General features: G+C 47.0%; 15 non-coding genes across 15 annotated transcripts; 5 read left to right on the top strand and 10 right to left on the bottom strand.

Annotated features, from left to right (window-relative positions):
* Positions 1-149: 149 nt before the first annotated feature.
* Trnap-ugg (transfer RNA proline (anticodon UGG)) lies at positions 150-221 on the bottom strand. The gene has a single exon. It is a non-coding gene; the product is annotated as a tRNA-Pro (tRNA).
* Positions 222-2,012: 1,791 nt separating this feature from the next.
* Positions 2,013-2,084, bottom strand: Trnap-cgg (transfer RNA proline (anticodon CGG)). Its single transcript has one exon. It is a non-coding gene; the product is annotated as a tRNA-Pro (tRNA).
* A 221-nt stretch (positions 2,085-2,305) lies between these two features.
* On the top strand, positions 2,306-2,378 carry Trnav-uac (transfer RNA valine (anticodon UAC)). The gene has a single exon. It is a non-coding gene; the product is annotated as a tRNA-Val (tRNA).
* Positions 2,379-3,013: 635 nt separating this feature from the next.
* Positions 3,014-3,085, bottom strand: Trnap-ugg (transfer RNA proline (anticodon UGG)). The gene has a single exon. It is a non-coding gene; the product is annotated as a tRNA-Pro (tRNA).
* Positions 3,086-4,882: 1,797 nt separating this feature from the next.
* Positions 4,883-4,954, bottom strand: Trnap-cgg (transfer RNA proline (anticodon CGG)). The gene has a single exon. It is a non-coding gene; the product is annotated as a tRNA-Pro (tRNA).
* Positions 4,955-5,175: 221 nt separating this feature from the next.
* On the top strand, positions 5,176-5,248 carry Trnav-uac (transfer RNA valine (anticodon UAC)). Its single transcript has one exon. It is a non-coding gene; the product is annotated as a tRNA-Val (tRNA).
* A 631-nt stretch (positions 5,249-5,879) lies between these two features.
* Trnap-ugg (transfer RNA proline (anticodon UGG)) lies at positions 5,880-5,951 on the bottom strand. Its single transcript has one exon. It is a non-coding gene; the product is annotated as a tRNA-Pro (tRNA).
* Positions 5,952-14,267: 8,316 nt separating this feature from the next.
* On the top strand, positions 14,268-14,340 carry Trnav-uac (transfer RNA valine (anticodon UAC)). Its single transcript has one exon. It is a non-coding gene; the product is annotated as a tRNA-Val (tRNA).
* Positions 14,341-14,975: 635 nt separating this feature from the next.
* Trnap-ugg (transfer RNA proline (anticodon UGG)) lies at positions 14,976-15,047 on the bottom strand. The gene has a single exon. It is a non-coding gene; the product is annotated as a tRNA-Pro (tRNA).
* A 1,791-nt stretch (positions 15,048-16,838) lies between these two features.
* Positions 16,839-16,910, bottom strand: Trnap-cgg (transfer RNA proline (anticodon CGG)). Its single transcript has one exon. It is a non-coding gene; the product is annotated as a tRNA-Pro (tRNA).
* A 221-nt stretch (positions 16,911-17,131) lies between these two features.
* On the top strand, positions 17,132-17,204 carry Trnav-uac (transfer RNA valine (anticodon UAC)). Its single transcript has one exon. It is a non-coding gene; the product is annotated as a tRNA-Val (tRNA).
* A 635-nt stretch (positions 17,205-17,839) lies between these two features.
* On the bottom strand, positions 17,840-17,911 carry Trnap-ugg (transfer RNA proline (anticodon UGG)). The gene has a single exon. It is a non-coding gene; the product is annotated as a tRNA-Pro (tRNA).
* A 1,791-nt stretch (positions 17,912-19,702) lies between these two features.
* Trnap-cgg (transfer RNA proline (anticodon CGG)) lies at positions 19,703-19,774 on the bottom strand. Its single transcript has one exon. It is a non-coding gene; the product is annotated as a tRNA-Pro (tRNA).
* Positions 19,775-19,995: 221 nt separating this feature from the next.
* On the top strand, positions 19,996-20,068 carry Trnav-uac (transfer RNA valine (anticodon UAC)). Its single transcript has one exon. It is a non-coding gene; the product is annotated as a tRNA-Val (tRNA).
* A 635-nt stretch (positions 20,069-20,703) lies between these two features.
* Positions 20,704-20,775, bottom strand: Trnap-ugg (transfer RNA proline (anticodon UGG)). Its single transcript has one exon. It is a non-coding gene; the product is annotated as a tRNA-Pro (tRNA).
* Between the last annotated feature and the right edge of the window lie 4,727 nt (positions 20,776-25,502).

The following is a 25,502-nucleotide window of genomic DNA, read 5'->3' as shown; positions in this document are numbered from 1 at the left end:
ATTTACTGGTATCAGATTCTTGCCATATCAAACGGTCCCTTCATGACCGTAGGGCCACACACAGCGTGCTGCGGCACGCATCTGTTCTTCATTGCAGAGCTACAAACGTGGGTGAGCTCCACCTACTCTTCAGCACGGTCAAAACGGTAGGGCTCGTCCGGGATTTGAACCCGGGACCTCCTGCACCCAAAGCAGGAATCATACCCCTAGACCAACGAGCCACTTGCCGGTGGCAGTGAAGGTAATCCCAAGCAGTCCAGCTCCGAGGAACACAAACTTTCATGTAAATCAGAAAGAAAAGCGCTTTCTGAAGGCAGCGCCCACCACTGATGGAAAGAATATTAAAGGCAATGAATGTAGAGTGAATAATTTCATCGCGCTCTGCAGATGAACAGACGGTGGTGTTTCACTTTCGTCATGTGCTTTCTTAGCATCAAGGGAAGGCAAATGCACTAAACAAAAGAACACCGGGAATCCGAAACACCAACTCATAACCAAAAGATAGCGGAATATACTGCAAGCAAAACTTCCAAACACGACTCCTGAAGGCGTCGGTGCCTTAAGAATTATTCCGTGCAGCAATGATCATCTACGAAGAGCCAACTGTATGTGTCGCTCCACCACGCAACTTTTTTTGATATCGTTTTACCTAAATTTCCATTACCTGTTCGTTACAAGAATACCGTGTGGCTTTCAACTGGTCTGCTTCGTCCAGCAGCGATAGTAGTAACTAAACCGACCACAGTATCATTAAAAGTAGGTCAGACACAAAAGTCGGAGTTGCTCTGTAGCTCATGTTATTCTGCTTTCAAATGCAATTGTATGGCTGGGAGTAGGGGCGTACTCCTGTAATGCAGGCGTCCGGGAGGCCGTTTCTGTGGGAGACATCTGGGAACAACTACAGACACGGCCGTTTCATTAGCTCAGGAACGACCGCGATGCTCTTATCGAGCTCTGCAGATTGACCGGACTGCAGTGCGGAATTTTCTGCTAGTGGTGGCTCGGGGTTAAGAGAAGTCGGGAGGTGTGAGCAAAACTACATCGGGAAACCGAAACAGACGACTCGTAACGAAAAGATTGCGGAATGTACTGCAAAAGCAAACGTTGGAGAAGACGAACTCTGAAGCCGTCGGTGCTTTAACAATCATTCCGTGCAGCAACGATAATCTGGGAAGAGCGAAGGGTGGGTTCCGCTCGACCACACAACAAATTTTATATAATGTTCTACTTGTTCTAAATTTGCGTTTCCAGATCATCAGTAAAATACTGTGTGATTTACACCTGGCTTGCTTCTTCCAAAAGCGATATTAAGAAATACATCGACTGCAACGTCATTAGGGGTCGCGGGTCCGGGCGCCGGCGCGCCAGCGGCGGCCTGTCGGGGCTGCTGGTGCCTCCATGTAGAGCTACCGCTGGGCCCGGGCTCCTTGCCGCTAACGAAGTGATTGCTTTTGGTGACATCATATGCAATAGCGACTGCGCGAATTGACGGTAGCTCGTACGGAAAGCAAGAGTAGCTGATGCTACCGAGGACTCGGCCGCGAGCTTGTCCGACGACTTCTTGGGCTCTTATTCGTGGTGGCATTCAAACAGGCAAGGGTGCTGTCGATTGTTGCGTACGAATGCGAAATACCTGCATTGTGCGTTTCCGCAAAGTGATTTTTACGCCAAAGTTGTGATCGTCCTGCAAGTTGTGTCACATGTGGATCTCAGAGCTTAGCAGTTTCCGTGGTGTAGCGGTTATCACGTCTGCCTAACAGGCAGAAGGTCTCCGTTTCGATTCCGGGCGTAATCACTTTTTCGTCGCACTCAACAAGACACTTGCTACAATCTCTACTGTGAACATTTAAATCAATTTCAAACGTCCAACCACCAGGCTGCAGATGGCTCAAATGATACGTGAAACTCTTTCAGAACCGGCTACTTGGTTTTTGTGCTTACCTGGAGGGCAGGAAATGCGCGGAACAGCCGCCGGCATGCCGGTAGTCGCCACACGTTTGCACAAAACGCAAGGGCTCGTCCGGGATTTGAACCCGGGACCTCCTGCACCCGAAGCAGGAATCATACCCCTAGACCAACGAGCCTTCTCGATGCACATGACTATCGCCTCCGTTCTTGGTATCACCGTGCAGAGCTGCTGCTCACCCAGCGTTCTCCCTGGCTGTTGCGGTTTGATTGTTTTTATCGTTGTCTTTTACTATAGCAACTTCTAGAATCGGACGGAGCTCGTAGCCGATGCCCTTGCTTACGCAGGAAAAATCTGTTGGAGCTACGGTTTTCCAGGTAGTACAACGGCAAAACCGTCGTTTCCGTGGTGTAGCGGTTATCACGTCTGCGTTACACGCAGAAGGTCCCCGGTTCGATCCCGGGCGGAAGCACGACTTTTTTTAAACCCGTTTTCGGATTCCATTTCCGAGATAACGTCACGTCTGCGTGTGCGGGATAATAAATGTCGTGTGCTACACCGATATCGCCTCATTTTACTGTCAAATGCTCTTGCTCCCATAGTGCACCGGTATTCAGTAACTCAGAACGCTCGTAGCTCCATTCTGGCCTGCAAAATTTAGTATCCATTTCTTCAAGACTACTTCAAGTTCGCTTCATACTGGCTTTCCTGATCTCTTTGCACTCGCCTTGTCACAACTCTGTTGAAGTGTGAACGTAACTAATAGTGAGAAACTCTTAACTACGCTCAGTCTTGTATCCCACTCTTTGGTTGACGTTGTCGCTAATCAGATGAAGGTAGACTGCTCCACGATTGAGCTTCGTCTCCACTCACGGTGCACACGTTCTGCAAAGACAACCTTTGTTTTCCGTTGCATGCAAGATTACTGTCGGCTCTTCTACAGAAATCGACCTATGTAATTTACTGGTATCAGATTCTTGCCATATCAAACGGTCCCTTCATGACCGTAGGGCCACACACAGCGTGCTGCGGCACGCATCTGTTCTTCATTGCAGAGCTACAAACGTGGGTGAGCTCCACCTACTCTTCAGCACGGTCAAAACGGTAGGGCTCGTCCGGGATTTGAACCCGGGACCTCCTGCACCCAAAGCAGGAATCATACCCCTAGACCAACGAGCCACTTGCCGGTGGCAGTGAAGGTAATCCCAAGCAGTCCAGCTCCGAGGAACACAAACTTTCATGTAAATCAGAAAGAAAAGCGCTTTCTGAAGGCAGCGCCCACCACTGATGGAAAGAATATTAAAGGCAATGAATGTAGAGTGAATAATTTCATCGCGCTCTGCAGATGAACAGACGGTGGTGTTTCACTTTCGTCATGTGCTTTCTTAGCATCAAGGGAAGGCAAATGCACTAAACAAAAGAACACCGGGAATCCGAAACACCAACTCATAACCAAAAGATAGCGGAATATACTGCAAGCAAAACTTCCAAACACGACTCCTGAAGGCGTCGGTGCCTTAAGAATTATTCCGTGCAGCAATGATCATCTACGAAGAGCCAACTGTATGTGTCGCTCCACCACGCAACTTTTTTTGATATCGTTTTACCTAAATTTCCATTACCTGTTCGTTACAAGAATACCGTGTGGCTTTCAACTGGTCTGCTTCGTCCAGCAGCGATAGTAGTAACTAAACCGACCACAGTATCATTAAAAGTAGGTCAGACTCAAAAGTCGGAGTTGCTCTGTAGCTCATGTTATTCTGCTTTCAAATGCAATTGTATGGCTGGGAGTAGGGGCGTACTCCTGTAATGCAGGCGTCCGGGAGGCCGTTTCTGTGGGAGACATCTGGGAACAACTACAGACACGGCCGTTTCATTAGCTCAGGAACGACCGCGATGCTCTTATCGAGCTCTGCAGATTGACCGGACTGCAGTGCGGAATTTTCTGCTAGTGGTGGCTCGGGGTTAAGAGAAGTCGGGAGGTGTGAGCAAAACTACATCGGGAAACCGAAACAGACGACTCATAACGAAAAGATTGCGGAATGTACTGCAAAAGCAAACGTTGGAGAAGACGAACTCTGAAGCCGTCGGTGCTTTAACAATCATTCCGTGCAGCAACGATAACCTGGGAAGAGCGAAGGGTGGGTTCCGCTCGACCACACAACAAATTTTATATAATGTTCTACTTGTTCTAAATTTGCGTTTCCAGATCATCAGTAAAATACTGTGTGATTTACACCTGGCTTGCTTCTTCCAAAAGCGATATTAAGAAATACATCGACTGCAACGTCATTAGGGGTCGCGGGTCCGGGCGCCGGCGCGCCAGCGGCGGCCTGTCGGGGCTGCTGGTGCCTCCATGTAGAGCTACCGCTACCGCTGGGCCCGGGCTCCTTGCCGCTAACGAAGTGATTGCTTTTGGTGACATCATATGCAATAGCGACTGCGCGAATTGACGGTAGCTCGTACGGAAAGCAAGAGTAGCTGATGCTACCGAGGACTCGGCCGCGAGCTTGTCCGACGACTTCTTGGGCTCTTATTCGTGGTGGCATTCAGACAGGCAAGGGTGCTGTCGATTGTTGCGTACGAATGCGAAATACCTGCATTGTGCGTTTCCGCAAAGTGATTTTTACGCCAAAGTTGTGATCGTCCTGCAAGTTGTGTCACATGTGGATCTCAGAGCTTAGCAGTTTCCGTGGTGTAGCGGTTATCACGTCTGCCTAACAGGCAGAAGGTCTCCGTTTCGATTCCGGGCGTAATCACTTTTTCGTCGCACTCAACAAGACACTTGCTACAATCTCTACTGTGAACATTTAAATCAATTTCAAACGTCCAACCACCAGGCTGCAGATGGCTCAAATGATACGTGAAACTCTTTCAGAACCGGCTACTTGGTTTTTGTGCTTACCTGGAGGGCAGGAAATGCGCGGAACAGCCGCCGGCATGCCGGTAGTCGCCACACGTTTGCACAAAACGCAAGGGCTCGTCCGGGATTTGAACCCGGGACCTCCTGCACCCGAAGCAGGAATCATACCCCTAGACCAACGAGCCTTCTCGATGCACATGACTATCGCCTCCGTTCTTGGTATCACCGTGCAGAGCTGCTGCTCACCCAGCGTTCTCCCTGGCTGTTGCGGTTTGATTGTTTTTATCGTTGTCTTTTACTATAGCAACTTCTAGAATCGGACGGAGCTCGTAGCCGATGCCCTTGCTTACGCAGGAAAAATCTGTTGGAGCTACGGTTTTCCAGGTAGTACAACGGCAAAACCGTCGTTTCCGTGGTGTAGCGGTTATCACGTCTGCGTTACACGCAGAAGGTCCCCGGTTCGATCCCGGGCGGAAGCACGACTTTCTTTAAACCCCTTTTCGGATTCCATTTCCGAGATAACGTCACGTCTGCGTGTGCGGGATAATAAATGTCGTGTGCTACACCGATATCGCCTCATTTTACTGTCAAATGCTCTTGCTCCCATAGTGCACCGGTATTCAGTAACTCAGAACGCTCGTAGCACCATTCTGGCCTGCAAAATTTAGTATCCATTTCTTCAAGACTACTTCAAGTTCGCTTCATACTGGCTTTCCTGATCTCTTTGCACTCGCCTTGTCACAACTCTGTTGAAGTGTGAACGTAACTAATAGTGAGAAACTCTTACGCTCAGTCTTGTATCCCACTCTTTGGTTGACGTTGTCGCTAATCAGATGAAGGTAGACTGCTCCACGATTGAGCTTCGTCTCCAATCACGGTGCACACGTTCTGCAAAGACAACCTTTGTTTTCCGTTGCATGCAAGATTACTGTCGGCTCTTCTACAGAAATCGACCTATGTAATTTACTGGTATCAGATTCTTGCCATATCAAACGGTCCCTTCATGACCGTAGGGCCACACACAGCGTGCTGCGGCACGCATCTCTTCTTCATTGCAGAGCTACAAACGTGGGTGAGCTCCACCTACTCTTCAGCACGGTCAAAACGGTAGGGCTCGTCCGGGATTTGAACCCGGGACCTCCTGCACCCAAAGCAGGAATCATACCCCTAGACCAACGAGCCACTTGCCGGTGGCAGTGAAGGTAATCCCAAGCAGTCCAGCTCCGAGGAACACAAACTTTCATGTAAATCAGAAAGAAAAGCGCTTTCTGAAGGCAGCGCCCACCACTGATGGAAAGAATATTAAAGGCAATGAATGTAGAGTGAATAATTTCATCGCGCTCTGCAGATGAACAGACGGTGGTGTTTCACTTTCGTCATGTGCTTTCTTAGCATCAAGGGAAGGCAAATGCACTAAACAAAAGAACACCGGGAATCCGAAACACCAACTCATAACGAAAAGATAGCGGAATATACTGCAAGCAAAACTTCCAAACACGACTCCTGAAGGCGTCGGTGCCTTAAGAATTATTCCGTGCAGCAATGATCATCTACGAAGAGCCAACTGTATGTGTCGCTCCACCACGCAACTTTTTTAGATATCGTTTTACCTAAATTTCCATTACCTGTTCGTTACAAGAATACCGTGTGGCTTTCAACTGGTCTGCTTCGTCCAGCAGCGATAGTAGTAACTAAACCGACCACAGTATCATTAAAAGTAGGTCAGACACAAAAGTCGGAGTTGCTCTGTAGCTCATGTTATTCTGCTTTCAAATGCAATTGTATGGCTGGGAGTAGGGGCGTACTCCTGTAATGCAGGCGTCCGGGAGGCCGTTTCTGTGGGAGACATCTGGGAACAACTACAGACACGGCCGTTTCATTAGCTCAGGAACGACCGCGATGCTCTTATCGAGCTCTGCAGATTGACCGGACTGCAGTGCGGAATTTTCTGCTAGTGGTGGCTCGGGGTTAAGAGAAGTCGGGAGGTGTGAGCAAAACTACATCGGGAAACCGAAACAGACGACTCATAACGAAAAGATTGCGGAATGTACTGCAAAAGCAAACGTTGGAGAAGACGAACTCTGAAGCCGTCGGTGCTTTAACAATCATTCCGTGCAGCAACGATAATCTGGGAAGAGCGAAGGGTGGGTTCCGCTCGACCACACAACAAATTTTATATAATGTTCTACTTGTTCTAAATTTGCGTTTCCAGATCATCAGTAAAATACTGTGTGATTTACACCTGGCTTGCTTCTTCCAAAAGCGATATTAAGAAATACATCGACTGCAACGTCATTAGGGGTCGCGGGTCCGGGCGCCGGCGCGCCAGCGGCGGCCTGTCGGGGCTGCTGGTGCCTCCATGTAGAGCTACCGCTACCGCTGGGCCCGGGCTCCTTGCCGCTAACGAAGTGATTGCTTTTGGTGACATCATATGCAATAGCGACTGCGCGAATTGACGGTAGCTCGTACGGAAAGCAAGAGTAGCTGATGCTACCGAGGACTCGGCCGCGAGCTTGTCCGACGACTTCTTGGGCTCTTATTCGTGGTGGCATTCAGACAGGCAAGGGTGCTGTCGATTGTTGCGTACGAATGCGAAATACCTGCATTGTGCGTTTCCGCAAAGTGATTTTTACGCCAAAGTTGTGATCGTCCTCAAAGTTGTGTCACATGTGGATCTCAGAGCTTAGCAGTTTCCGTGGTGTAGCGGTTATCACGTCTGCCTAACAGGCAGAAGGTCTCCGTTTCGATTCCGGGCGTAATCACTTTTTCGTCGCACTCAACAAGACACTTGCTACAATCTCTACTGTGAACATTTAAATCAATTTCAAACGTCCAACCACCAGGCTGCAGATGGCTCAAATGATACGTGAAACTCTTTCAGAACCGGCTACTTGGTTTTTGTGCTTACCTGGAGGGCAGGAAATGCGCGGAACAGCCGCCGGCATGCCGGTAGTCGCCACACGTTTGCACAAAACGCAAGGGCTCGTCCGGGATTTGAACACGGGACCTCCTGCACCCGAAGCAGGAATCATACCCCTTTTTTTTTTTTTTTTTTTTTTTTTTTTTAGTAAACCACCAAGATTCGAACTCGGATCGCTGGATTCAGAGTCCAGAGTGCTAACCGTTACACCATTTTTTTTTTTTTTTTTCCGGTACCGGGAATCGAACCCGGGCCTCCTGGGTGAAAGCCAGGTATCCTAGCCACTTTTTTTTTCTTTTTTTTTCTTTTTTTTTTTTTTATATAAGCAGCATGAGGCAGGCGGAGGCAAAGCGGGCAGGGGTCAAAATCTCGAGGCCTGGCCGCGATGTCTCCACCCAGTCCTGTTGCTGAGGCGTGTCTTTATCATAGTTTTCAATAAGAAATTTTACATCTTGTGTATACGTAGATATATGCTGTTTTGCCTTCGAAATCCTGAACCAAAAGATGCTTCATTTGAAACAAAAAATTTATGTCATGCCGAGGCAATAGAGATTGAAGGTTATAGCTTTAGTGTTTTTTTTTTTTTTTTTTTTTTTTTTTCTCGTCCACTGCTTCTCGGCAACCTAGCATACTTCTTTGTAATATATAATAAAGTTGTAGGAAGTAGTGGACCCTGAACCTGTATATTATTTTTTTTAATTTCTGTTTAGTTTTTTTATTGTTATTATTATTATTTTTGTTTGTTTGTTATTTTTTTTATTGTAAAAGAAAAATCTTCATGGAATGTGAAGAAGGAATTTTATGTTAAGGCACTAATTCCATAGCCTCCTTTCCTTCTTGAGATTAATAATAATAATAAAAAAGTATGTTCCCTTCCATGGAAACAAATGAGACTTCCTTCTCAGTCATAAAATGAATGTATAAGAAAACAATTTCTCTTTAACCCTGCGATACTGGCTTTCGGCTTCGGCTTCTTCTGTGCAATAAACCAAATAGCCTTCTTTGCCAGCAGAGGATAAGTGATTGTAATATGAAACTGTAAAATTGTACTTCTCCCCAATTGTTTTTGTTTAAGCGTCGTTTCGCTTAAATAAACGATTTTTGTTTATCTCGTTGGCTTGTCAACCAATGCCCAGTCGCTCGAATACAATTTTAAGCATATTGCCGTAGTTTTTCTTGTGGTCTTTATATTTCATGGCGTTATAAAAAGCACACTTCAAGTACATGTAAAAATCAGTGAAATTGTCATTTCCCAGGTGATTAATTACGTAATTCACATAGTGTCCCATTAACCAATGGACCGAGTTGTTTTTTGCTGCTGGAAAATAGCAAGTCTGAGGCCTGAGGAAAGTAACAGGGGGAAAATTTTCCACCGAAGATCTCGTAAGAAAAGCCAGTTGTTCCCTAATCCAATTACAGAGTTGTAGATTGCCACCGCACGTGAATCTGTGCACTAACGTGTCGATCAATTTACATTTGAGACATAGGTTCGTGTCGCTAACGCCGATTGCATGTAACCTTTCATTGGTGCTTACGGTCTCATTCACTGTTTTATACCACGCTGACTTGACGTCCGATGGTAGACCACGCATATTAATATTTTTCCATATGGCGTCCCAATCAGTGTGTGGGTATTTACTTTCCAATTTGTTTCTCCCCTCCATTTTCTTTCGATGGCACAGAATATCGCGGGCCGTGATCCGTCGTGAGTTGATGATGACACCGCCGAGATAGCTGAATTCCACAAAATATACACGAACGTACTGGAGCCGGTTATTTATTTTTTGCACATTCACCGGCGCCTGTAAACTGGCAGGCCTGACAACTTCAAATAATTTAGTTGTAATGCTATCAGCGTGGTCGCTAAGGATAGTGGCGGTCCTTTTTATAAAAAGCGCAGACGCCTTATTTCTGATGTCAACTAACCCCAAACCTCCATTCCTGGGATCTAAGGTCGCAGTTTTTGCGTCGACTCTGAATATATCCCCTCTCCAAAGATAGCTGGCAATGGTAGACATTATCTTTTTTCCAATCATTTTCGGTAGTGGGAAGATCTGTGCTATAAAGTAACTCCTGGAGAGAATGCAGTGGTTAATGAAAATCACCCTCTGAACTTGGTTCATGTTACGGTGGAGGTTTTCCCTTGTTGTTCCAAGAAGTTGTCCCGACGTATTTCTCCAATTGATAGCTGCCATTTTTAACGGACAAGGTGTCAGTGTTATTCCTAGTGCTTTGCATTGGGTGACCATTGTGGCCCAGGCTAAGGTGGTATGTTGAAAACCCCGCAGGTTTAGGAGTTTGCTTTTGTTTGCGTTGACACCTGCTCCGGAGACTCTACAGTACTTTTTAATTAGCGTTTCCAATTTCAAAATGTCGTCGGGATTTCGCAGGACGACTCCGACATCATCGGCATAGGCGTTTATGACTGTTCGGTGACCAGATAATGTGATGCCAGTTAGAGTGGCATGAACACTGCGGAGGAAAGGTTCTAATGAAAGCACGAATAGGAACATGGAAAGGGGGCTTCCTTGAGGAACGCCGCGCCTGATCTGAATCTGCTTTGTCCTCTGGCAGTTAACTGATATACAAGCGCTGATGCCTGTTGCAACATTTCTGATCACACTTACGACTCGCTCATTAAAACCTATTTTGTTCAGTGTGGCACTAAGGAATCTATGATCCACACGATCAAATGCTTTCTGGAAGTCAATAAACATGATAGCACATTTTATGGTGGTCACAGCAGTGATTGCAATTATATCTCTATATTCAGCTATGCTTTTGAAAATGCTCTTGGTAGGCACACAGGACTGGTATGGACTTACTATCTTTTTGGCCAACTGTGAGAGTCTGTTGTTTAAAATTCTGCCGATGATTTTATAATCGGAGTTTAACAGGGAGATAGGACGAAAGTTGTTGAGGTTTCTTTTTGCAGCATTTTTTGGGATTAGTACTATTGTGCTCTCTTTAAAAACAGCAGGTAAATGCTTTCCCTGAAGCACCTCGTTCGTCATTCGGGTAAACATGTCACCAATCAGTGGCCAGTATCGTTTATAAAATTCAACAGGCAAACCATCCGGTCCCGGCGATTTCCTCAGAGGAGATTTGCAGATGATTCTGTGGATATCTTCGTTAGTACACTCAACGAGAAGGTCTTCGTTTTCCTCGTCCGAGACCTGTGGAGCTATGTAACTAAGGAACTCATCGAAGGACTCTTCACATACCGGGTTGGCAGTGTATAGGTCTTCGTAATATTTGTGCACTGCATTGACGATGTCTCTCTGAGTCGTGAGTGTCTCGCCAGTTTCAGACTGAAGTCCATCAATGAAGGTGCGTCTCCTGTTTCTTTCGTGCTTCAGTAGATGGTACAAGGAAGCATGTTCATCCTCCACGACTGTCTTAGCCTTGGATTTTAATTTCAGACCCTCCATCTGCTGTCTTTTAAGACTGAGCAATTTGGCCTTAGTTTGCTTGATATCTGCCAGACGGACGTTGGAAGTGTTTGCCTGCTCATATAAATTTCGCAGCATGGTATAATAAAATTCTATGGAATTTTTCAAGTCTTTCGATCGTTGTACACTATACTGGATGAGAACTTTTCTCAGTTTAGGCTTTGCCCTGTTGCACCACCAGTCTAGTACTGAGACGTGTCTATCTGCAGAGCGGAGGCACAATGCCCACGCTTCTGTCAAACTTTCTTCTAATCCGTCGTCCTGCATCAGTGACGTATTAAGGTGCCATGAACTTCTAAAACGGCGAGTGGGTTGCGCAGTAAGGTTGATGGAAGCTAGCACGGAGCTATGATCAGAAAAGTAAACTGGAATCGTCTCTGCTTTAATGAAGGAGCTAACTAGACTTTGCGATATGTAGAGTCTGTCGATCCTGCTACGTGAGTGAGGACCTAGGAATGTAAATGCCACAAATGTGGGATACATTATTTCCCAAGCATCTTTAAGCTGTAAAACAGTGACGAAACGCTTCAGTTCACTGCAGGTATTAAAATTCGGAACCTGGTCTTTCTTATTTATCACACAATTAAAATCACCGCCTATTATAAGATCTTTTGGGTTTTTCCGTAATAAATAAATGATTTCTTCTTTATAGAACTGTGCTCTTTCCATTCTATTAGATGTGCCAGAAGGGGCATACAGATTGATAAGGGTAGAACCAAAGACTTTTATACCTATCGCTCTGCCGGAGTCCAACCTCTCGATATCCGAGACAGGAATCCCCTCCCTGACTAAAATTGCTGTACCGACGTTGGTGTCAAGTGAGACATTTAAAATCGCCAAATATCCAGGCACTGTAAGATTAGTCAGCACTACTTCCTGTAGGAAAGCAATGTCCGTCCCTGACTCATATAAATAATCCTTGAGCGCTGTAACTTTAGTCACGGATGTAATCCTGTTAATATTGATAGTCGTAATTGTATATGCCTGGGACATTTAGTTTGCATAAAAAGTAAATATGTGATTAAAAAGATAACAAATTATTAATAAAAAAAAAAAAGAGATGTGCAGCTCCTAGAAGGGAGAAACGACTCTGCTTAAACAAACATCTAAAAGAATAGTCAGTATTTGAAGCTCGGTAAACACTTCATCTGGTTCCTCTGAAATATGACTAAGACAGTAGTACAATTAGAAATGAAACTGGTTCAACAAAATCCTTTTGTTTTTTCATCTTACAGCCTCATTTTGGTGCAGGATTCCGAACATCTCGGGTTTTAGTTTTACCGAGGGGCTTTGCATCACTAATGTCACTTGAAGGTACCTCCTTAGGTCTTTCCGTGATGATTTCATACAAGACGTTCTTGGCCGTCGCTTCCTCTTGTGCTGGTTGTTGTTTGCTTTGGTTACGGGAAGCTTTGAGATTAGGTTGCAGTTTGAGTCGGCGTCTTCGGACATCTTGGTTCAACGCGCCGTCATTCGGATTGTCTATCTTTACCACCGTTGTGACCGAAGCTGTCTCAACAGCGTCCTTTTTACGAGTGCCATTTCCTTGTTCTTCCGTCACTAGCTCGAGAGCACTGACTGAGTCGGCGGTTTGTGGGTCTGTAAATTCTTGAGTTGGGTTCCGCTCCGTCACCTCTTGTGCTTCGGAGTGCGCCTCTTCCGTCTCCGCGACAATCGTTACTGCGTCCCCTCCGTGGACCGTTTGTACCCGTTCAGCCGCCGACAGCGGCCGGGTTGCCTTAGCGGCTGTCGTCACGTCAATACATGTACTGTTTGTTTCCTCGAGTACATCCGCATTACACTGCTTCTGCTTGCGGGTGGAAGGCGAATTACGGGCGGACTCGCCGTCCGAGCCGTCATCGGTCATTTCCAACGGTCGCTTCTTATTCTGGAGATCGCAATCGGGAACAGAAGGGTGTGATGTAATGACGCTCAGGGGAGGGAACTCCGTAGTAGTTATGGCGGGCACTGCAGAAGTACATGCACCACTGTCGTTAACCGAAAGAAGGGAAGTGCTATTTGGTAAGACATCGCTGAGGGTCAGTTTTTGACGCTGTGTTAGATTGTTCCGAAGAACAAAAACACGGCGCGGACAATCTTGTCGGAAATGACCTGTCTCATTGCAAATATTGCACGTGCGCTCCTGACCAGAATACACAACATGTGCTTTATGGCCTGCAACGGATATATGGGACGGAATGTTGGCTTTCACCTCCATTTCAACGGATCTAATGCCATTAAAACACTGTATCTTGTATAGCTTCGACCATCTTTCGTTATAGATAGATTTAACTTCGCCATATTTAGATAGAGCGTCCTTGATCAACTGATTATCAATTTCAATTGGAACATTCAAAATCCTGACATTGGTGTACATGATATCAGCTTTTCGTACAGAGACATTACTTTTTGAACCGTCTCGATGAACAAATTCGACGGAATTACCCCTTTTTGCAAGCAACTTATCGACTGTCACTGAGTTCAGAAATTTAACAAAAACACAGTATTTTTCAGCATCTAATTGCGTGGTATGAACAGAGTCAGAATTTATACCGATTACCTCAGTCAGCCAATCGTGGATTTCCAGCGCAGTGGGTTGGACCGGCCGTGTTTCTTTCTCGAACGAGAAGACTAAAGTATTCTTCCTGACGGTGTCAGACATGGTCGACGGTTCCGACGAAATTCCGGCAACAACCGAAATTGAGGCGAAGCACGAGACGTGGAACGGACGAAAGCACTATAAAAACACTTATCAGAGACACCACTCAAAAAATAACAGCGAAAATGTACAGCGAACTTCACGTAAACACCAAAACACCGGCGATAGCGCTAACGTACGCGGAGTAAACAACAAGCACGTCCGACCGCGGCGACGGCTAAAGCCAGAATACGAGACCAACGAGCCTTCTCGATGCACATGACTATCGCCTCCGTTCTTGGTATCACCGTGCAGAGCTGCTGCTCACCCAGCGTTCTCCCTGGCTGTTGCGGTTTGATTGTTTTTATCGTTGTCTTTTACTATAGCAACTTCTAGAATCGGACGGAGCTCGTAGCCGATGCCCTTGCTTACGCAGGAAAAATCTGTTGGAGCTACGGTTTTCCAGGTAGTACAACGGCAAAACCGTCGTTTCCGTGGTGTAGCGGTTATCACGTCTGCGTTACACGCAGAAGGTCCCCGGTTCGATCCCGGGCGGAAGCACGACTTTTTTTAAACCCGTTTTCGGATTCCATTTCCGAGATAACGTCACGTCTGCGTGTGCGGGATAATAAATGTCGTGTGCTACACCGATATCGCCTCATTTTACTGTCAAATGCTCTTGCTCCCATAGTGCACCGGTATTCAGTAACTCAGAACGCTCGTAGCTCCATTCTGGCCTGCAAAATTTAGTATCCATTTCTTCAAGACTACTTCAAGTTCGCTTCATACTGGCTTTCCTGATCTCTTTGCACTCGCCTTGTCACAACTCTGTTGAAGTGTGAACGTAACTAATAGTGAGAAACTCTTAACTACGCTCAGTCTTGTATCCCACTCTTTGGTTGACGTTGTCGCTAATCAGATGAAGGTAGACTGCTCCACGATTGAGCTTCGTCTCCACTCACGGTGCACACGTTCTGCAAAGACAACCTTTGTTTTCCGTTGCATGCAAGATTACTGTCGGCTCTTCTACAGAAATCGACCTATGTAATTTACTGGTATCAGATTCTTGCCATATCAAACGGTCCCTTCATGACCGTAGGGCCACACACAGCGTGCTGCGGCACGCATCTGTTCTTCATTGCAGAGCTACAAACGTGGGTGAGCTCCACCTACTCTTCAGCACGGTCAAAACGGTAGGGCTCGTCCGGGATTTGAACCCGGGACCTCCTGCACCCAAAGCAGGAATCATACCCCTAGACCAACGAGCCACTTGCCGGTGGCAGTGAAGGTAATCCCAAGCAGTCCAGCTCCGAGGAACACAAACTTTCATGTAAATCAGAAAGAAAAGCGCTTTCTGAAGGCAGCGCCCACCACTGATGGAAAGAATATTAAAGGCAATGAATGTAGAGTGAATAATTTCATCGCGCTCTGCAGATGAACAGACGGTGGTGTTTCACTTTCGTCATGTGCTTTCTTAGCATCAAGGGAAGGCAAATGCACTAAACAAAAGAACACCGGGAATCCGAAACACCAACTCATAACGAAAAGATAGCGGAATATACTGCAAGCAAAACTTCCAAACACGACTCCTGAAGGCGTCGGTGCCTTAAGAATTATTCCGTGCAGCAATGATCATCTACGAAGAGCCAACTGTATGTGTCGCTCCACCACGCAACTTTTTTTGATATCGTTTTACCTAAATTTCCATTACCTGTTCGTTACAAGAATACCGTGTGGCTTTCAACTGGTCTGCTTCGTCCAGCAGCGATAGTAGTAACTAAACCGACCACAGTATCATTAAAAGTAGGTCAGACACAAAAGTCGGAGTTGCTCTGTAGCTCATGTTATTCTGCTTTCAAATGCAATTGTATGGCTGGGAGTAGGGGCGTACTCCTGTAATGCAGGCGTCCGGGAGGCCGTTTCTGTGGGAGACATCTGGGAACAACTACAGACACGGCCGTTTCATTAGCTCAGGAACGACCGCGATGCTCTTATCGAGCTCTGCAGATTGACCGGACTGCAGTGCGGAATTTTCTGCTAGTGGTGGCTCGGGGTTAAGAGAAGTCGGGAGGTGTGAGCAAAACTACATCGGGAAACCGAAACAGACGACTCATAACGAAAAGATTGCGGAATGTACTGCAAAAGCAAACGTTGGAGAAGACGAACTCTGAAGCCGTCGGTGCTTTAACAATCATTCCGTGCAGCAACGATAATCTGGGAAGAGCGAAGGGTGGGTTCCGCTCGACCACACAACAAATTTTATATAATGTTCTACTTGTTCTAAATTTGCGTTTCCAGATCATCAGTAAAATACTGTGTGATTTACACCTGGCTTGCTTCTTCCAAAAGCGATATTAAGAAATACATCGACTGCAACGTCATTAGGGGTCGCGGGTCCGGGCGCCGGCGCGCCAGCGGCGGCCTGTCGGGGCTGCTGGTGCCTCCATGTAGAGCTACCACTGGGCCCGGGCTCCTTGCCGCTAACGAAGTGATTGCTTTTGGTGACATCATATGCAATAGCGACTGCGCGAATTGACGGTAGCTCGTACGGAAAGCAAGAGTAGCTGATGCTACCGAGGACTCGGCCGCGAGCTTGTCCGACGACTTCTTGGGCTCTTATTCGTGGTGGCATTCAGACAGGCAAGGGTGCTGTCGATTGTTGCGTACGAATGCGAAATACCTGCATTGTGCGTTTCCGCAAAGTGATTTTTACGCCAAAGTTGTGATCGTCCTGCAAGTTGTGTCACATGTGGATCTCAGAGCTTAGCAGTTTCCGTGGTGTAGCGGTTATCACGTCTGCCTAACAGGCAGAAGGTCTCCGTTTCGATTCCGGGCGTAATCACTTTTTCGTCGCACTCAACAAGACACTTGCTACAATCTCTACTGTGAACATTTAAATCAATTTCAAACGTCCAACCACCAGGCTGCAGATGGCTCAAATGATACGTGAAACTCTTTCAGAACCGGCTACTTGGTTTTTGTGCTTACCTGGAGGGCAGGAAATGCGCGGAACAGCCGCCGGCATGCCGGTAGTCGCCACACGTTTGCACAAAACGCAAGGGCTCGTCCGGGATTTGAACACGGGACCTCCTGCACCCGAAGCAGGAATCATACCCCTAGACCAACGAGCCTTCTCGATGCACATGACTATCGCCTCCGTTCTTGGTATCACCGTGCAGAGCTGCTGCTCACCCAGCGTTCTCCCTGGCTGTTGCGGTTTGATTGTTTTTATCGTTGTCTTTTACTATAGCAACTTCTAGAATCGGACGGAGCTCGTAGCCGATGCCCTTGCTTACGCAGGAAAAATCTGTTGGAGCTACGGTTTTCCAGGTAGTACAACGGCAAAACCGTCGTTTCCGTGGTGTAGCGGTTATCACGTCTGCGTTACACGCAGAAGGTCCCCGGTTCGATCCCGGGCGGAAGCACGACTTTTTTTAAACCCGTTTTCGGATTCCATTTCCGAGATAACGTCACGTCTGCGTGTGCGGGATAATAAATGTCGTGTGCTACACCGATATCGCCTCATTTTACTGTCAAATGCTCTTGCTCCCATAGTGCACCGGTATTCAGTAACTCAGAACGCTCGTAGCTCCATTCTGGCCTGCAAAATTTAGTATCCATTTCTTCAAGACTACTTCAAGTTCGCTTCATACTGGCTTTCCTGATCTCTTTGCACTCGCCTTGTCACAACTCTGTTGAAGTGTGAACGTAACTAATAGTGAGAAACTCTTAACTACGCTCAGTCTTGTATCCCACTCTTTGGTTGACGTTGTCGCTAATCAGATGAAGGTAGACTGCTCCACGATTGAGCTTCGTCTCCACTCACGGTGCACACGTTCTGCAAAGACAACCTTTGTTTTCCGTTGCATGCAAGATTACTGTCGGCTCTTCTACAGAAATCGACCTATGTAATTTACTGGTATCAGATTCTTGCCATATCAAACGGTCCCTTCATGACCGTAGGGCCACACACAGCGTGCTGCGGCACGCATCTGTTCTTCATTGCAGAGCTACAAACGTGGGTGAGCTCCACCTACTCTTCAGCACGGTCAAAACGGTAGGGCTCGTCCGGGATTTGAACCCGGGACCTCCTGCACCCAAAGCAGGAATCATACCCCTAGACCAACGAGCCACTTGCCGGTGGCAGTGAAGGTAATCCCAAGCAGTCCAGCTCCGAGGAACACAAACTTTCATGTAAATCAGAAAGAAAAGCGCTTTCTGAAGGCAGCGCCCACCACTGATGGAAAGAATATTAAAGGCAATGAATGTAGAGTGAATAATTTCATCGCGCTCTGCAGATGAACAGACGGTGGTGTTTCACTTTCGTCATGTGCTTTCTTAGCATCAAGGGAAGGCAAATGCACTAAACAAAAGAACACCGGGAATCCGAAACACCAACTCATAACGAAAAGATAGCGGAATATACTGCAAGCAAAACTTCCAAACACGACTCCTGAAGGCGTCGGTGCCTTAAGAATTATTCCGTGCAGCAATGATCATCTACGAAGAGCCAACTGTATGTGTCGCTCCACCACGCAACTTTTTTTGATATCGTTTTACCTAAATTTCCATTACCTGTTCGTTACAAGAATACCGTGTGGCTTTCAACTGGTCTGCTTCGTCCAGCAGCGATAGTAGTAACTAAACCGACCACAGTATCATTAAAAGTAGGTCAGACACAAAAGTCGGAGTTGCTCTGTAGCTCATGTTATTCTGCTTTCAAATGCAATTGTATGGCTGGGAGTAGGGGCGTACTCCTGTAATGCAGGCGTCCGGGAGGCCGTTTCTGTGGGAGACATCTGGGAACAACTACAGACACGGCCGTTTCATTAGCTCAGGAACGACCGCGATGCTCTTATCGAGCTCTGCAGATTGACCGGACTGCAGTGCGGAATTTTCTGCTAGTGGTGGCTCGGGGTTAAGAGAAGTCGGGAGGTGTGAGCAAAACTACATCGGGAAACCGAAACAGACGACTCATAACGAAAAGATTGCGGAATGTACTGCAAAAGCAAACGTTGGAGAAGACGAACTCTGAAGCCGTCGGTGCTTTAACAATCATTCCGTGCAGCAACGATAATCTGGGAAGAGCGAAGGGTGGGTTCCGCTCGACCACACAACAAATTTTATATAATGTTCTACTTGTTCTAAATTTGCGTTTCCAGATCATCAGTAAAATACTGTGTGATTTACACCTGGCTTGCTTCTTCCAAAAGCGATATTAAGAAATACATCGACTGCAACGTCATTAGGGGTCGCGGGTCCGGGCGCCGGCGCGCCAGCGGCGGCCTGTCGGGGCTGCTGGTGCCTCCATGTAGAGCTACCACTGGGCCCGGGCTCCTTGCCGCTAACGAAGTGATTGCTTTTGGTGACATCATATGCAATAGCGACTGCGCGAATTGACGGTAGCTCGTACGGAAAGCAAGAGTAGCTGATGCTACCGAGGACTCGGCCGCGAGCTTGTCCGACGACTTCTTGGGCTCTTATTCGTGGTGGCATTCAGACAGGCAAGGGTGCTGTCGATTGTTGCGTACGAATGCGAAATACCTGCATTGTGCGTTTCCGCAAAGTGATTTTTACGCCAAAGTTGTGATCGTCCTGCAAGTTGTGTCACATGTGGATCTCAGAGCTTAGCAGTTTCCGTGGTGTAGCGGTTATCACGTCTGCCTAACAGGCAGAAGGTCTCCGTTTCGATTCCGGGCGTAATCACTTTTTCGTCGCACTCAACAAGACACTTGCTACAATCTCTACTGTGAACATTTAAATCAATTTCAAACGTCCAACCACCAGGCTGCAGATGGCTCAAATGATACGTGAAACTCTTTCAGAACCGGCTACTTGGTTTTTGTGCTTACCTGGAGGGCAGGAAATGCGCGGAACAGCCGCCGGCATGCCGGTAGTCGCCACACGTTTGCACAAAACGCAAGGGCTCGTCCGGGATTTGAACCCGGGACCTCCTGCACCCGAAGCAGGAATCATACCCCTAGACCAACGAGCCTTCTCGATGCACATGACTATCGCCTCCGTTCTTGGTATCACCGTGCAGAGCTGCTGCTCACCCAGCGTTCTCCCTGGCTGTTGCGGTTTGATTGTTTTTATCGTTGTCTTTTACTATAGCAACTTCTAGAATCGGATGGAGCTCGTAGCCGATGCCCTTGCTTACGCAGGAAAAATCTGTTGGAGCTACGGTTTTCCAGGTAGTACAACGGCAAAACCGTCGTTTCCGTGGTGTAGCGGTTATCACGTCTGCTTTACACGCAGAAAGTCCCCGGTTCGATCCCGGGCGGAAGCACGACTTTTTTTAAACCCGTTTTCGGATTCCATTTCCGAGATAACGTCACGTCTGCGTGTGCGGGATAATAAATGTCGTGTGCTACACCGATATCGCCTCATTTTACTGTCAAATGCTCTTGCTCCCATAGTGCACCGGTATTCAGTAACTCAGAACGCTCGTAGCTCCATTCTGGCCTGCAAAATTTAGTATCCATTTCTTCAAGACTACTTCAAGTTCGCTTCATACTGGCTTTCCTGATCTCTTTGCACTCGCCTTGTCACAACTCTGTTGAAGTGTGAACGTAACTAATAGTGAGAAACTCTTAACTACGCTCAGTCTTGTATCCCACTCTTTGGTTGACGTTGTCGCTAATCAGATGAAGGTAGACTGCTCCACGATTGAGCTTCGTCTCCACTCACGGTGCACACGTTCTGCAAAGACAACCTTTGTTTTCCGTTGCATGCAAGATTACTGTCGGCTCTTCTACAGAAATCGACCTATGTAATTTACTGGTATCAGATTCTTGCCATATCAAACGGTCCCTTCATGACCGTAGGGCCACACACAGCGTGCTGCGGCACGCATCTGTTCTTCATTGCAGAGCTACAAACGTGGGTGAGCTCCACCTACTCTTCAGCACGGTCAAAACGGTAGGGCTCGTCCGGGATTTGAACCCGGGACCTCCTGCACCCAAAGCAGGAATCATACCCCTAGACCAACGAGCCACTTGCCGGTGGCAGTGAAGGTAATCCCAAGCAGTCCAGCTCCGAGGAACACAAACTTTCATGTAAATCAGAAAGAAAAGCGCTTTCTGAAGGCAGCGCCCACCACTGATGGAAAGAATATTAAAGGCAATGAATGTAGAGTGAATAATTTCATCGCGCTCTGCAGATGAACAGACGGTGGTGTTTCACTTTCGTCATGTGCTTTCTTAGCATCAAGGGAAGGCAAATGCACTAAACAAAAGAACACCGGGAATCCGAAACACCAACTCATAACCAAAAGATAGCGGAATATACTGCAAGCAAAACTTCCAAACACGACTCCTGAAGGCGTCGGTGCCTTAAGAATTATTCCGTGCAGCAATGATCATCTACGAAGAGCCAACTGTATGTGTCGCTCCACCACGCAACTTTTTTTGATATCGTTTTACCTAAATTTCCATTACCTGTTCGTTACAAGAATACCGTGTGGCTTTCAACTGGTCTGCTTCGTCCAGCAGCGATAGTAGTAACTAAACCGACCACAGTATCATTAAAAGTAGGTCAGACTCAAAAGTCGGAGTTGCTCTGTAGCTCATGTTATTCTGCTTTCAAATGCAATTGTATGGCTGGGAGTAGGGGCGTACTCCTGTAATGCAGGCGTCCGGGAGGCCGTTTCTGTGGGAGACATGTGGGAACAACTACAGACACGGCCGTTTCATTAGCTCAGGAACGACCGCGATGCTCTTATCGAGCTCTGCAGATTGACCGGACTGCAGTGCGGAATTTTCTGCTAGTGGTGGCTCGGGGTTAAGAGAAGTCGGGAGGTGTGAGCAAAACTACATCGGGAAACCGAAACAGACGACTCGTAACGAAAAGATTACGGAATGTACTGCAAAAGCAAACGTTGGAGAAGACGAACTCTGAAGCCGTCGGTGCTTTAACAATCATTCCGTGCAGCAACGATAATCTGGGAAGAGCGAAGGGTGGGTTCCGCTCGACCACACAACAAATTTTATATAATGTTCTACTTGTTCTAAATTTGCGTTTCCAGATCATCAGTAAAATACTGTGTGATTTACACCTGGCTTGCTTCTTCCAAAAGCGATATTAAGAAATACATCGACTGCAACGTCATTAGGGGTCGCGGGTCCGGGCGCCGGCGCGCCAGCGGCGGCCTGTCGGGGCTGCTGGTGCCTCCATGTAGAGCTACCGCTGGGCCCGGGCTCCTTGCCGCTAACGAAGTGATTGCTTTTGGTGACATCATATGCAATAGCGACTGCGCGAATTGACGGTAGCTCGTACGGAAAGCAAGAGTAGCTGATGCTACCGAGGACTCGGCCGCGAGCTTGTCCGACGACTTCTTGGGCACTTATTCGTGGTGGCATTCAGACAGGCAAGGGTGCTGTCGATTGTTGCGTACGAATGCGAAATACCTGCATTGTGCGTTTCCGCAAAGTGATTTTTACGCCAAAGTTGTGATCGTCCTGCAAGTTGTGTCACATGTGGATCTCAGAGCTTAGCAGTTTCCGTGGTGTAGCGGTTATCACGTCTGCCTAACAGGCAGAAGGTCTCCGTTTCGATTCCGGGCGTAATCACTTTTTCGTCGCACTCAACAAGACACTTGCTACAATCTCTACTGTGAACATTTAAATCAATTTCAAACGTCCAACCACCAGGCTGCAGATGGCTCAAATGATACGTGAAACTCTTTCAGAACCGGCTACTTGGTTTTTGTGCTTACCTGGAGGGCAGGAAATGCGCGGAACAGCCGCCGGCATGCCGGTAGTCGCCACACGTTTGCACAAAACGCAAGGGCTCGTCCGGGATTTGAACCCGGGACCTCCTGCACCGGAAGCAGGAATCATACCCCTAGACCAACTTTTTTTTTTTTTTTTTTTTTTTTAAGGAATCTTCTCCTTTGTTGGTGCAAAATATAAGAAAACGAAAAGTGTTTGTTTTTTTCTCTAGTGTTGTCTTCACATCTTTCGTCTGTTATTGTCCTCTGCTGCTCCTCAATGATGTAGCGAATAGTCGGTTTCGCCTTACTTCGAAAGAAGGTTAAACATGCATTCATGTCTCGTGGTATAGTTTCGGGCGTTCTTTAAATATTACGTTCCCCGTCATGGCAAGACTGACGGGTCGAGTGTCGAATCGCATATCACACAATGGTCTTGCTTAAAAAGTTGGCAAAGGTCGCCTTGTAGTTACGTTCGCGTGCGATCATGCTGTGCTGCAGGGTCAGGTATAGAACGAAATCGTCTTTGTTCTTATCGCCAGTACTAAAAATATAGTGCACTGTGTGACCTATTATCCAGTTGACAGCATTCCGCTTTGTCCTGGGAAATGGGATTGCTTCAGGGTTGAGAAAGTCAGCTGGCGTTATCGCAGATGGTGAGGTCCTCTTGATGCTCGACAGTTTCTGTCGGGCGTAACCCCATATATCTTTCGTGGTACCACAGACGAAACGGTGTTCTTCGCTGTCTATGAGATTACACGTGACACACATTGGCGAGTCCTGCAAATGAATTGCATGAAGCCTGGACTGCGTCGGGATTTTTCTATTGACGGCAGCGTACCACGTCGCCTTTACTTGCGAAGGTAAGTAGGGGCTGTGGATGTTTTGCCACGTCGCGTCCCAGTTGTAGTTTGGAAATTTTTGTTCGATAACATTCCGTGATTTAGTTGCCACAAAGGAGTTGTAGATTGCCTTAACTGTCGTCAAATTCTTTTCAGAGACTGTTGTATGGACATAACTATACTCTAAGAGAAAACTCTTGAAGTGGTAGAGCGCAGTCGGTATATGGTGCACATCAATTGGCGGTTGAAGATCAGTCGGTGCGATTTCATTCAGGACAAGAGCGGTCAGACTGGTCGGTGACTGTTTCCATAGCTTGTAAGTTTTGCAGAAATAAAGAGCTTTCGCTTTTTTGTGTACATCGGTGAGACTGAGTCCGCCATCTCGCGTTGGGAGTGTCAAGGTGTCATATCGAACTTTAAAGATCTGGCCACGACATACAAAGTGTCCAAGCGCGGACAGCATGCATTTGGCTATATCGGTGGGGATGGGCAAAACTTGAGCCACATAATTGATTTTGGCAGTGATATAAATATTGGCCAATTCAACCTTTTGAAGCTCGTCCAATTTCCTGACGCTATGTAACTTCGCACAAGCACGAATTTTGTTGAGCAATTGCTTATAATTGGCGGCAATGGTGTGGCGGATGGTGTTCCGAAAATCGACACCGAGACACGTCATCCTAGTGATCTCTTTAAGCTGGCCATGACCGATCGCGCCTATGCCTTGCCCAATGTTCATGATCCCTGATTTCGTCCAATGCAGTTTCGCACCAGATGCCTTTTCATATTGTGAGATGATCAGGAGACCCCTCTCGACCTCATTGACATTCATAGCTAGGAAGGTAACATCATCAGCGTAAGCTCGGCACACTATCTTCTGCCCGTGTATGTGGAGTCCTTGTAAACGTTCCGTCAAGGTGACTAGCAGCGGTTCGATCGCAATGGCAAACAGCGCCATCGACATAGGGCAGCCCTGCCTAACAGAACTGTTTATCGGGACGGCGCGACTTGGCTGACCGTTAACGACAAGTTTGGATGTACTATTCCGTAACAATTTCTGTATGATGCTGATGAACTGCGGAGGAAAACCCAGAGTCTGCATTATCTGGAAAAGGTAAGGATGGTTCACTCTGTCGAAAGCCTGTGCGAAATCTAAAGTTACGATAGCACATCGGATTTTGCAAGCGTCCGCAACAGAAATCACATCTCGATAGTCTGATAATGTCTGATATATAGCTCTGTCCTTTCCAACACTCGTTTGATGTGATCCAATGACGGTATGCATCACAGTTTTCATTCTCGTTGCGAGAATGCGAGCAAAAATTTTGTAGTCGCTGTTGAGCAACGTAATGGGTCGCAAAGTTGCGACGGTGTTATTGCTCGTCCGTTTCGGGAGTAAGACCACAAGTCCTTCACTGAATGGCGGAGGAATGGGCATGTCCGGTTGGAGAAGTTCGTTGCAGAGCACCGTCAGCTTTGTCTTCAGTTGTGGCCAGAAGACTTGATAAAGTTCCACCGGGAGACCGTCACATCCGGGAGATTTGTTTTTTGGACTGTGGAACACCACATCTTCCAGTTCATCTTCCGTTACATCGGTGACGAGTTCGGCTACATCCGCAGGGCGAAGCCTGTGCGTTAAGCTGCTCCGGAACTCTGCAAGGGCTTCGTCGTCGGTAGGTTTATTGGACATCAAGTCAGTGTAATAAGTTTGAACGGCGTCTCTGATATCGTGTTGCCGAGTTAGAATCGTGCCGTCTTCGGATTGTAGTTCAGTTAAGATCTTTGTCCGTGCTCGTTTAGTTTCACGTATCAGGTGATAAATGGATGGCTGTTCGCCTTTTGCCATAGTCGAAACCCGACCTCTAATTTTGTAACCTTCCATCTGTTTTCGTTTCAAAAGTAATATTTTTGCTTGCAGTCTTTTAATGCGGGGGTAGTTGTCAATCACAGTGGCATCAAGAGTATATAAGTCTCGAAGACATTGATAATAAAACTCCATCGTTCTCTTAAACCACCAGTTCTTATTCCGGGAATATTGTATCATGGATTTACGAATTTTCGGTTTAGCGCATTCGAGCCACCATTGCAATGCCGAGCCGTACGTACTGAATTTGGCTTCACTTTCATTCCACGCTCGAGTGAAGGCTTCTCTGCATTCAGGATCGTCTAAA

Source organism: Schistocerca gregaria, chromosome 2 (assembly GCF_023897955.1).
Source record: "Schistocerca gregaria isolate iqSchGreg1 chromosome 2, iqSchGreg1.2, whole genome shotgun sequence".
Taxonomy (NCBI): domain Eukaryota; kingdom Metazoa; phylum Arthropoda; class Insecta; order Orthoptera; family Acrididae; genus Schistocerca; species Schistocerca gregaria.
The sequence above is the reverse complement of the archived record's forward strand: the minus strand, read 5'-3'. Positions and strand labels throughout refer to the sequence as shown.